The sequence below is a fragment of the Mustela lutreola genome, chromosome 5 (genome assembly GCF_030435805.1).
Source record: "Mustela lutreola isolate mMusLut2 chromosome 5, mMusLut2.pri, whole genome shotgun sequence".
Classification (NCBI taxonomy): domain Eukaryota; kingdom Metazoa; phylum Chordata; class Mammalia; order Carnivora; family Mustelidae; genus Mustela; species Mustela lutreola.
In genome coordinates, this window is record NC_081294.1 from 26,576,694 (window position 1) to 26,586,161 (window position 9,468).

Genomic DNA, 9,468 nt, shown 5'->3' on the forward strand with positions numbered 1-9,468 from the left:
CTAACCCCATTAGTCATGAGGTTTATGAGGCTGGGGAACCTCAGGTAGCACTCATTTCTGCGGCCCCAGCACTCAGTCTCAAATCTATCTATCTATTATCTAATCTATCTATTATTTTTCATCAATCTACCTATCATTCAAGGTTTAAGAACATACTGTCAATATATCCTTTTAAAATTTCAGTGAGGTGTGTGCAATTCTATAAAATAAGATCATTTTTAATGTAAGTGTGTATTTTACGTGTAGCCAAAAATAAGACAAATTTATTGAACAATTTTTTCCCAACTTTCTGTTGGAAAACTACCTATCTCCATTCTGCATCACTTGGGTGGGGCCAACCTAGTCTTTCTCAGTGCCAAAAGTTCATGATGAAGGTCAGGCCTGTCCCCATTTGTCTTCCCCTTAGCCAAAGTGACCCATTTGGGGACTTTTCTGCTGAAGGCACTGAGAAAAATGCCACCTCTTTGTCTGGAATCTTGAGTAAAGATGATAGAGACTTGGAATAGCCAGTGGGCATTTTTCAGCCACATGGACAAAGCTCTTCTAAAAATGTAGCTAGCACATGAAGGAAAGAAGAGATAGAGACAGTGGCCTGGCATTATCAAAGACCCTGAATCTGGCCACTGATTTCTTTTTGCTTAAACTCTCTTGAATGGATTTCTGTCCCTTGAAGACAAGTGCTGATAATACTAAGATATATGACTTTATGAACAATTTTTTGAGGACAAGTCTTTCAAATCCAGTTCCCAATTCTTTCCATGAAAAACAAGGCAACAGGATCTATTCAGTGTGAAAATAGAAAGCCATATCCTAGATATGAAATATGAATTATTTCTTCCTCTTCCTCCAAATGCCTATAGAATGCATTATGATTCCATAATAGAATATTTACTGATAGTCTCTATGTTGAGATATTTTATTTCTTTAAGCATATTGTGAACTCCAAAAAGGTACAAATCACAGAATATCTTAGAACAAAGAAGCACTCAGTAAATATTTCTTAATGAGTATATAAGGTCTAAATTGTGTATAGCTATTCAGTTATATGTAATACCCTCAGAAAACATTTTATGAGAATTATTTCAAATGAAGACAAAAGAAATTCCTAATCTAATTAAATAAAACTTGCAATAAGGGAGAGACTTATTATGTAATTTGTAGAATTGTCTCCTAAGTGGCTGGTTTCATGTGGCAGTGGCTGCTAGTTTCCTTCTAAAATCTGTTCTCAACCATGACAGAAATTAAGCTAGTTACATGACTATCTAGGTAGAGACTGTATTCCCCAGCCTGCCCAGCAGCTATGCAACTAAGACCAGACCAGTGGGATATGAACAGAAGTGATGATGTGCCACTTCTGGGTCTGGGCGTTAATAAATTTGGCTTGAGCAATTTCATTATCTTTTTTCCTTTTTTTTTTTTTTTCTTTTTTGGGGGAGGCTGGTACCTTGCAATACAGAAGTCCCAGTAACTCAAGTGCAACCATAAAGATGAGAACAACACTCTAAGTTTGGAGTCAGTAAACTACAGGCCACACAGACCAGCCACCTGTTTTTTTGTAAAGAAGATATTATTGGAACACAGCTAGCCCATTTGTTTACATAGTGTCTATAGCTGCTTTTGCGCTACAGTGACAGTGCTGAGTAGTTAGCTGCAATGAAGACTATATTGGCCTGCACGCCTCCAATATTTACGATGTGGCTCTTTCAGAAAATGTTGCCATACATAAGGTCTCACTGTTGCTAGGGAAAGCATGGATGTACTCTCAAGGTCCTTTTGGTTCTGGGAAGGATGAACCAGGAGAACGCTCCACTTAACCCTCGAAGCTGAGAAGAGCTCAGCTGACTACATTCCTCAAACTAGCTCAATGGCTCAGATTGCAATCCCAGTATCAACCCTGCCAAGTCAGTTTTTGGGAAGACAATTAAGGATTATCCAAAAAGTCGATGGGAAGATGTAATAGTTAATTTTCTGTATCAACTTGACTAGGCCACAGGGTGCCCAGATACTGGTAAAACATTTTTTGGGGTATGTCTGTGAGCATGTTTCTCGGTAAGATAAACATTTGAATGAGTAGACTGAGTAAAGCAGATTACACCTCCCCAATGTGGGTGGGTCTCATCTAATCAATTGAAGGCCTGAATAGAACAAAAATGTTGAGTTAGAGGGAACTTCTCTTGCCTGATTATTTGAGCTGGGACATCAGCCTTTTACTGCCTTCCAACTCCAACTGAAAAATCAGCTCCTCTTGGGTCTCAAGCCTGCTGGCTTTCAGAGTAGAACTTACACCACTGCTTTCCTGAATGTCCAGCTTCCTATCTGCATATGTTGGGACTTCTCAGCCTCCATAATTACATGACCAATTCCTTATAATAAATCAATCTCTCAATCCCTCTTTTTCTCTACATACACCCCCCCCCCACACACACACACATTCTATTGGCTCTGTTTCTCTGGAGAACCCTAATATAGAGGATATTTCAAATGCATATGTTAATCACCCATATATTCCTATGCAAAACAGAAACTGAAAATATATTTTTATTCATGATCACAAGTCATCATAACTGCATCAGTAGGTAATAAATGTTAAGGGAAAATATAGATATATGAAGATGGTGTATGTGTGGTGTGTGTGCAGATTTGTTTGAAAGAAAAATGATCTGGTCATGTAATTCAGTTAGAAAACCAGGTGGTCCTTTCCCAACAAACACTCAAAGTCTACAATTTTCCGAAGGACCTCCAAGTTACTGCCCTAATACAACGTTTTCCCTTTGGATCTGATAATGTCCAAAGATTGCACCGATGGACTTCATCCTTGTAGGCCAGTGTTCTCAGTTGGGTGTGATTTGCTCCCACAGGACATTTGGCAATGCCTGGAGGCACTTTGGTTAGCACAACTAGAAGAAGGGTCTTACTAGCATCTTGTCTGTTGGTGCCAGGGATACAGCTCAGCATCCTACAATGCATAAGATAGCCCCCCCAAACAAAGGATTATTGGGCCCAAGATGTCAATATTGCTGAAGTTGAGAAAACCCTACCTAAGGCAAAAGACTGTGCTTTTTCAGGAAAAGAACATGTCAAAGTCAAGAAGTCATTTATTTAATGAAAATGAATTCAGAGCCTTTCCTGGAAACTGGTTTTCATAGAGAGATTTGGTTGTAGAAGAATGTGAGGTTCCTGAGTAACTTCAGGGAATGGCAGAGGTAACCCACAAAGAAATGAGAGGGGAGAAACACCGAAGTTAGATTGCACAAATTTACGAACTTATAACTTACTTTGGAGGAAAGCATGCCCTTTGGAAATGGGTCCAGAACCTCCAAAAAGCTGTTCAAATGTATTCTTAGAAGGTAGGGTCATATGGTAACTATGAGTTTGTTAAGCTTTTATCCTGGGCGTTGAGAGATGGCAAGGTTTAGATGGATCTGAAGGGTAAGTACATGACTGAGTGAGCAAAGACCAGGACACAGAAAAACAATATGCCTATTTTCCTGGGGTGCATCTATTTCACTGGAAGCTGTGAGGGCAGAGAAGAAAGATAAACTGGGAAGTGATTAGGATCCAAGCTGTGAGGATCTTTTAATGATAGGACAAAAACAACTATTGTTCTAGGCAATGAAAGACCATTATTATAAAGTTCTCAGCAGAGAAGAGATAGGACAAAAGTGAATATCCGTTGAGGGGGATTTTTCGGTATAGTTTCTAATGAACCTAGAATAATCCTGAGAGGGTAATTAGCCAGAACATTCATTTCCCCAAACATAATTAACTTTTATAGACCTTTAGAGTTTGCAAAGTACTCTCATACATCTACTTTTATTTTACTCTCCCAACAAGTTCCAGAATCATGTGTTAAACCCATTTTACAGCTGACGAACACAAATATATCACCCACGATCCAAACAGGAAACAGATGGCAAACCTGAATTAGGGTAATTTGAAGTATTTATTTACAGTGGGTTATAAAGGGATACTGGACATGTAGGGAACCTGAGGCCAGTAATATTAGAAATCTGTAACCACTTCTAGGCCAGGAGGAACAAAGAAAGCCAGCTGTACTGGAACCTACAAGGAAAGAGTGTTGTGTAGAAAGGATTGCCATGAGATGAACAGTGACCTTTGGCAGTGACACATCAGCAGGCCAAAGCTACCTCCTCTCAAGGAAATGCCAGGGGAACAAATACCATGATTTTGTTCTCTGATTTCCCATCTCCTTCTAAGGGTACCATTGGCTGGAAGCAACTAGAAGATAATGGTCCAGGAGTCTGTTGATGCAGGCCATACCCCCCATCAATACCTTCTCAAGTCTTTCCTCCTCAGGAAAAGTTCACGTCCTTACCATAAAAGACCCATGAAGTCCCTTAAGATTGTGTGTCATCGTCAATAATATTCCCTCATGATACCTAAAGTGTTAGCTCCCTCTGGTGTTCTTCATGTGCGATGGAAGAAAAAGATGGGGGAGGGGAGAAAAGAAAGAAGTGAGGTAAAACTTCACTGCTACAATCCATACTTCTTCCTGATCATGGGGGAGAAGTTGATAATAACAGCACCAGGACCAGATTCGCGGATGTACATTCCACGTGGCCACATGGAGCCCTAAACTTAGAACCGACCTGTACTTAGTCAATACTCTCCTGTTGATATACTGAAGTTCTTGATAATATTTGAACAAGGGGCCCCCACATATTTATTTTGCCCTGGGTTCTGCAAATTATGTAGCCAATCCTGCAGAGCTTCCTTTTTCTAGCATCTATTCAAGCTACCCTCGCCTTTGTCAGACTTTGCTAGACAGGGTTGTTTACCTAGTGGATGACTCAAACCTTCCTTCCTTGTCTTTACTGGATTTTCCAATAAGCAGAACATTAGGTAAGGCAGTACTAAAAAAATGGCTCATTGATATTCGGGGTTCCTGGCAAAATCCTCCTTTAGGTAGCAGAAACCCATTTGCCCTCCACAAATCAGGATCAATCATTTTGATCAGAACAGCAACCTCCAATTCCGCCGGTGGGTACAGCAGCCTGTAGAGCCCCAAAAGGCCAGGGGGCAGTCCCAACTAATTCGTCTGAATCATGACTGTACCCCCTTAGGGACTGGAACCTTCAAAATGAGCTAGCCCAAAGTTGTAAGAACTAGAAGCAGAAATTCTTCAGTTGAGGGGTGCCTGGGTGGCTCAGTGGGTTAAAACCTCTGCCTTCAGCTCAGGTCATGATCTCAAGGGTCCTGGAATCGAGCCCTGAGTCAGGCTCTGTGCTCAGCAGGGAGCCTGCTTCCTTTCTTTTCTCTCTGCCTCCCTCTCTGCCTACTTGTGATCTCTGTCTGTCAAATGAATAAATAAAGTCTTTAAAAAAATTAAATTGTTCAGTTGAGTTATTAAGGGTTAATAATGAAAGATCTCTCCTTGAATTCTGAATCTCAAATTAAAAGCCCCATAACACTGCTAAAAGTTTAGGGCATATACCCAATGGTATACTGTTAAATGTTTAACAACCAGCTCTCTGGGAAAACAATAAGCCCTGATTTGTAGGATTTGCCAGTTTCTGAGGTATAAATATTCCCACCATGGCTGATTTCAAGCTACTAATATCTGAACTCTGAGTTAGGAACAGATATGCAGGATAAAGTATTTTACCAGACTGATAAAATAGACAAAAATGAGCTCAAGAATATAAGTAATACTTCATGTAGTAAAATAATTAGCAAGTGGTAAGTTTTGAGTATCTATTACATCTTAAAATATGATTTAATTATAAGTTCATATAATAACTATAAATCATGTATATAAGCAATATATAAAATTTATATATGAGTATATGTGGCAAAAATGTAAAGTTATTTCAGGATAAAAGCTTGTATGCTTTTTATCCTGAAATAACTTTACATTTACAGGAGAACTGCAAAGACAGCACAGAGTTCCCATATTCCCTTCACCCAGCCATTTCTAATGTTATCATCTTCCATGACTGTGGTACATTTATGAAAGCTAAGAAATTAACACTAGTGCAATATACAAACTACATTACAGACTTCATTTGAATTTCATCAGTTTTTCTGCTGATGTCCTTTCCCTGTACCAGATTCCAATAATCCAATTCAGGATACCACACTGCATTTAATATAATTTAATTTGTAACCGTGATTATACTTAACAACTGATTTGCAAAATTTCTGAATGGGTTTTCAGCTGTTTGTATTGTAATCAGGAGCCGATTTTTTTCAGTAGTTTTAGTTGCCTTTAATTGCAACAAGCCAGGCACCTGTCCTTACGAGCAGATTGTATGGGCCTCCACGAATGGCTGTGTTAGTTTTTCCTTGCATTGAACACTGGGCGTGGGTATTCTGTTAGGTATTGTTAAAGCAAACAAACAAACAATATTTGTGTTTTCACAGTATTTTTCAGCCAAAGTGCAGAACAACAAAGTACAAAGGTGACTAATATGCAGGGGCTATGGAGTAGTCTTTTTTTTTTTTTTTTTTAAAGATTTTATTTTATTTGACAGACAGAGATCACAAGCAGGCAGAGAGACAGGCAGAAAAGAGAGGAAGCGAAGCAGGCTCCCTGCGGAGCTGAGAGCCCAATGCGGGGCTCCACCCTGGAATTATGACCTGAGCTGAAGGCGGAGGCTTTAACCCACTGAGCCACCCAGGCGCCCTTGGAGTAGTCTTATAATAGTACTTGTACTAGTATTGGTTTTAGTACTAGGTTTAGGTATCCAGAGCTAGATCAACCGCCCTAAATCCATGCCTGTTTGCATGATTCTGGAACCATATTTAAAGGTAAAGGGAAAAGGCTGAAAAGATTAATGTTTTTTACTTTTGTGGTTTGTCCAGAGGTTTCACAAGCCTCTTGAGAGGCTTTCTTGAGAGTTTTCTTGAGAGTTAAGAAAATTTAAAAAAAAAAAAAAATGGTAGGTGTTATTGGAACAACAACAAAAGAACATGGGTCTTTATTATAAAGAGAATATGCTCTTCTGGGGGACTGAAGTAGAGAAAAAATTAAATTATTGTAAACCCAGCAGTGAAGAAAGTAATTAAATTTTTAAAAAGATAAAAGAAAGCATGCTGATTATGTTGGAGGAAGACAGAGGTTCCCTTAAAAAAATTACTATGTTAGAAGGAAAAAAGGAGAAATGATATCTTTAAGAAAAAGATAAGTACATATAAAATGGAGTGACTTCGAAATGTAGTAGAGGAGTAAGGTGTTCTTCAAAAAGGTAATAGAATGCAGGGATATGTTTCGCATTATTAGATCAGAACAAACTAAGAGATCCACTGAAATCAAACAGGATGGAAAGCAAGGTCTCTAAACGAACTAGAATAACTCACTCATAAGAAACCAGGATTCAAATACCACAAAGAATGCCCTCTTCAAGTCATAGATAGACTTTCTATTTTGGAACGACCTACCAAACGTTGACACTCTCATTTGAAGTGCCCTATAGACATTGGATAGATTTGAAAGGGAAACCAGAAACATTGGTGTAAAGTACTCAAAGAATTAGCGGGTGAGTTTCAACTTGGCAGTTATTATACCTGTGTCCTGAGTAAACACCAACTTCTAAAATTGCATCAGCATTATCTTCTCTGCTATTATTTATACAGATGTAATTTGTATGGTGTGAATGTGCATGATGATTGGTATCATTTCTAATGACATTCACAATTTTAATCATGTTTTTTTAGATTAATTGTAAAGAAATCAGAAGGAAAAAAATCCACATCAGCAAGGACCACATATCTAATAGCTCCAAATATTTCACAGTAAAACATAAACCAAAGCATTGAAAAGCATTACATCACTCCAAGTGTGATTGGTGAATAATTTTATCGTAAGGTATATACCTTAGAAGTATAGTGTCACATTTCCTAAAGTGCATTCTTGAAACAACTATTTCTGTTAGATACTGTTGGAAGTTTCAGCATCCCTGACTCCCCTTCCAACAGAAAGCTCCCCCCAAACCTTTTTAAATGAAATGGCACTCAAATTGTTTATAGTGAAAATATTGCCAAATGAATCACAAACACGCTTTGCCTTAGAGATATTACCCATAGCACCCATCACGCTCATCCTCCCCTCTAAAGGGGCCCACACTCCGTAATGAGGAAACCATCTGATCCCTGCAGCATGCTGGATACACTATATGACGAGCCCCTCAGCCCTGCTGAGTAGGCTAGGGGAGGCACCTGACCTGAAGGGACAACCGACCAATCCGTAAGCTAGCCTGTGATCTATGATTACACAGCTTGGTAATCACACAGCCACCTTCATTCTCCTCTTTGGAAATCTGAACCATGACATCTAAAGTAAATTGGTCAGCGGGTAATAGGAGGAGAAGCAACAGACAAGAGTAACGGAGTCATATTAATAGTGAAGTTCTAGAGTTCATATCACACCTTCTTGTTACTAGAAAGGACCTTGGATTTTGACTAACCATCAAGCTACAGTCCCTGCAGCCTCTCATGAGGCCTAATTGTTCAGTTTTCCCTGCAGTCCCTGTGGCCTGACTGCACAGATGAGATCCCTGTTTCCAATTCTACTTCATGTAGTTCTATTTATTTATTTATTTATTTTTAAGATGTATTCATTTTAGAGAAACAGAGCACGAGAGAGACCACGAGTTGGGGGGAGGAGTAGAAGGAGACAGTCTTCAAGCAGATCCCCACCAAGCATGGAGCTGGAAGTAGAGCTCCCTCTCACAACCCATGAGTTCATGACCTGAGCCGAAACTGAGAGTGGGACACTCAACGGACTGAGCCACCCAGGCTGCCCCTACTTTATGTCGTTTTAGAATAAATTCCTCATTTGTCAAAAATCACTAAAGTCTCTATTTCTTACAACAAAAAGGGCATCCTTCCCCATTCTCCCTGTAATCAGATTCATACTTACCTGGCCATGTCCCAGCTGTGTGTTTTTCTGAGATGTACTCATATCAAAGCAGAACTTTCCATGTATATCCTCCATTGCTGCATACTATATTTCCTTTAAAAAAAAGTTTTTACGTGAATGAATAAAAGATTATTATAAAGTTGAATCTCCTCTGATTCATATTTTTAAAAAGTTGATTATGTGTCATCTTCTATTATTTGTAACATTTCTATTATTTGTTCATAAATGATTGTTTCGCTTCTCAAGGCAGAGCTGTTGAGTCACTGCCCTAAAATGTATGTAGGTTAGAGAGCATCAGCTATAACATGATGTCAATCAACAGTTTTCTTGTGAGTAAATAGACAAAAGTAGAAAAACAGCTTGTTGTCCTCTGGATCTGGGATCTGTTGTAAGCTCTCATAATCTTTGCTAACCCTAAAAATCTCTTCCTAACACTAGAGGGCACTGTGCCTTTGGCATATCTCCCTGAGAGGTTTCCACACTAGCCGCTAATTTTGACAGCTTCGCCTGGGTTATCAGAGCACATTGAAACTTCGTAGATTTTTGCTTTATCTTTTTTGCCATCCGTAGACCAAGACTGATTCTGA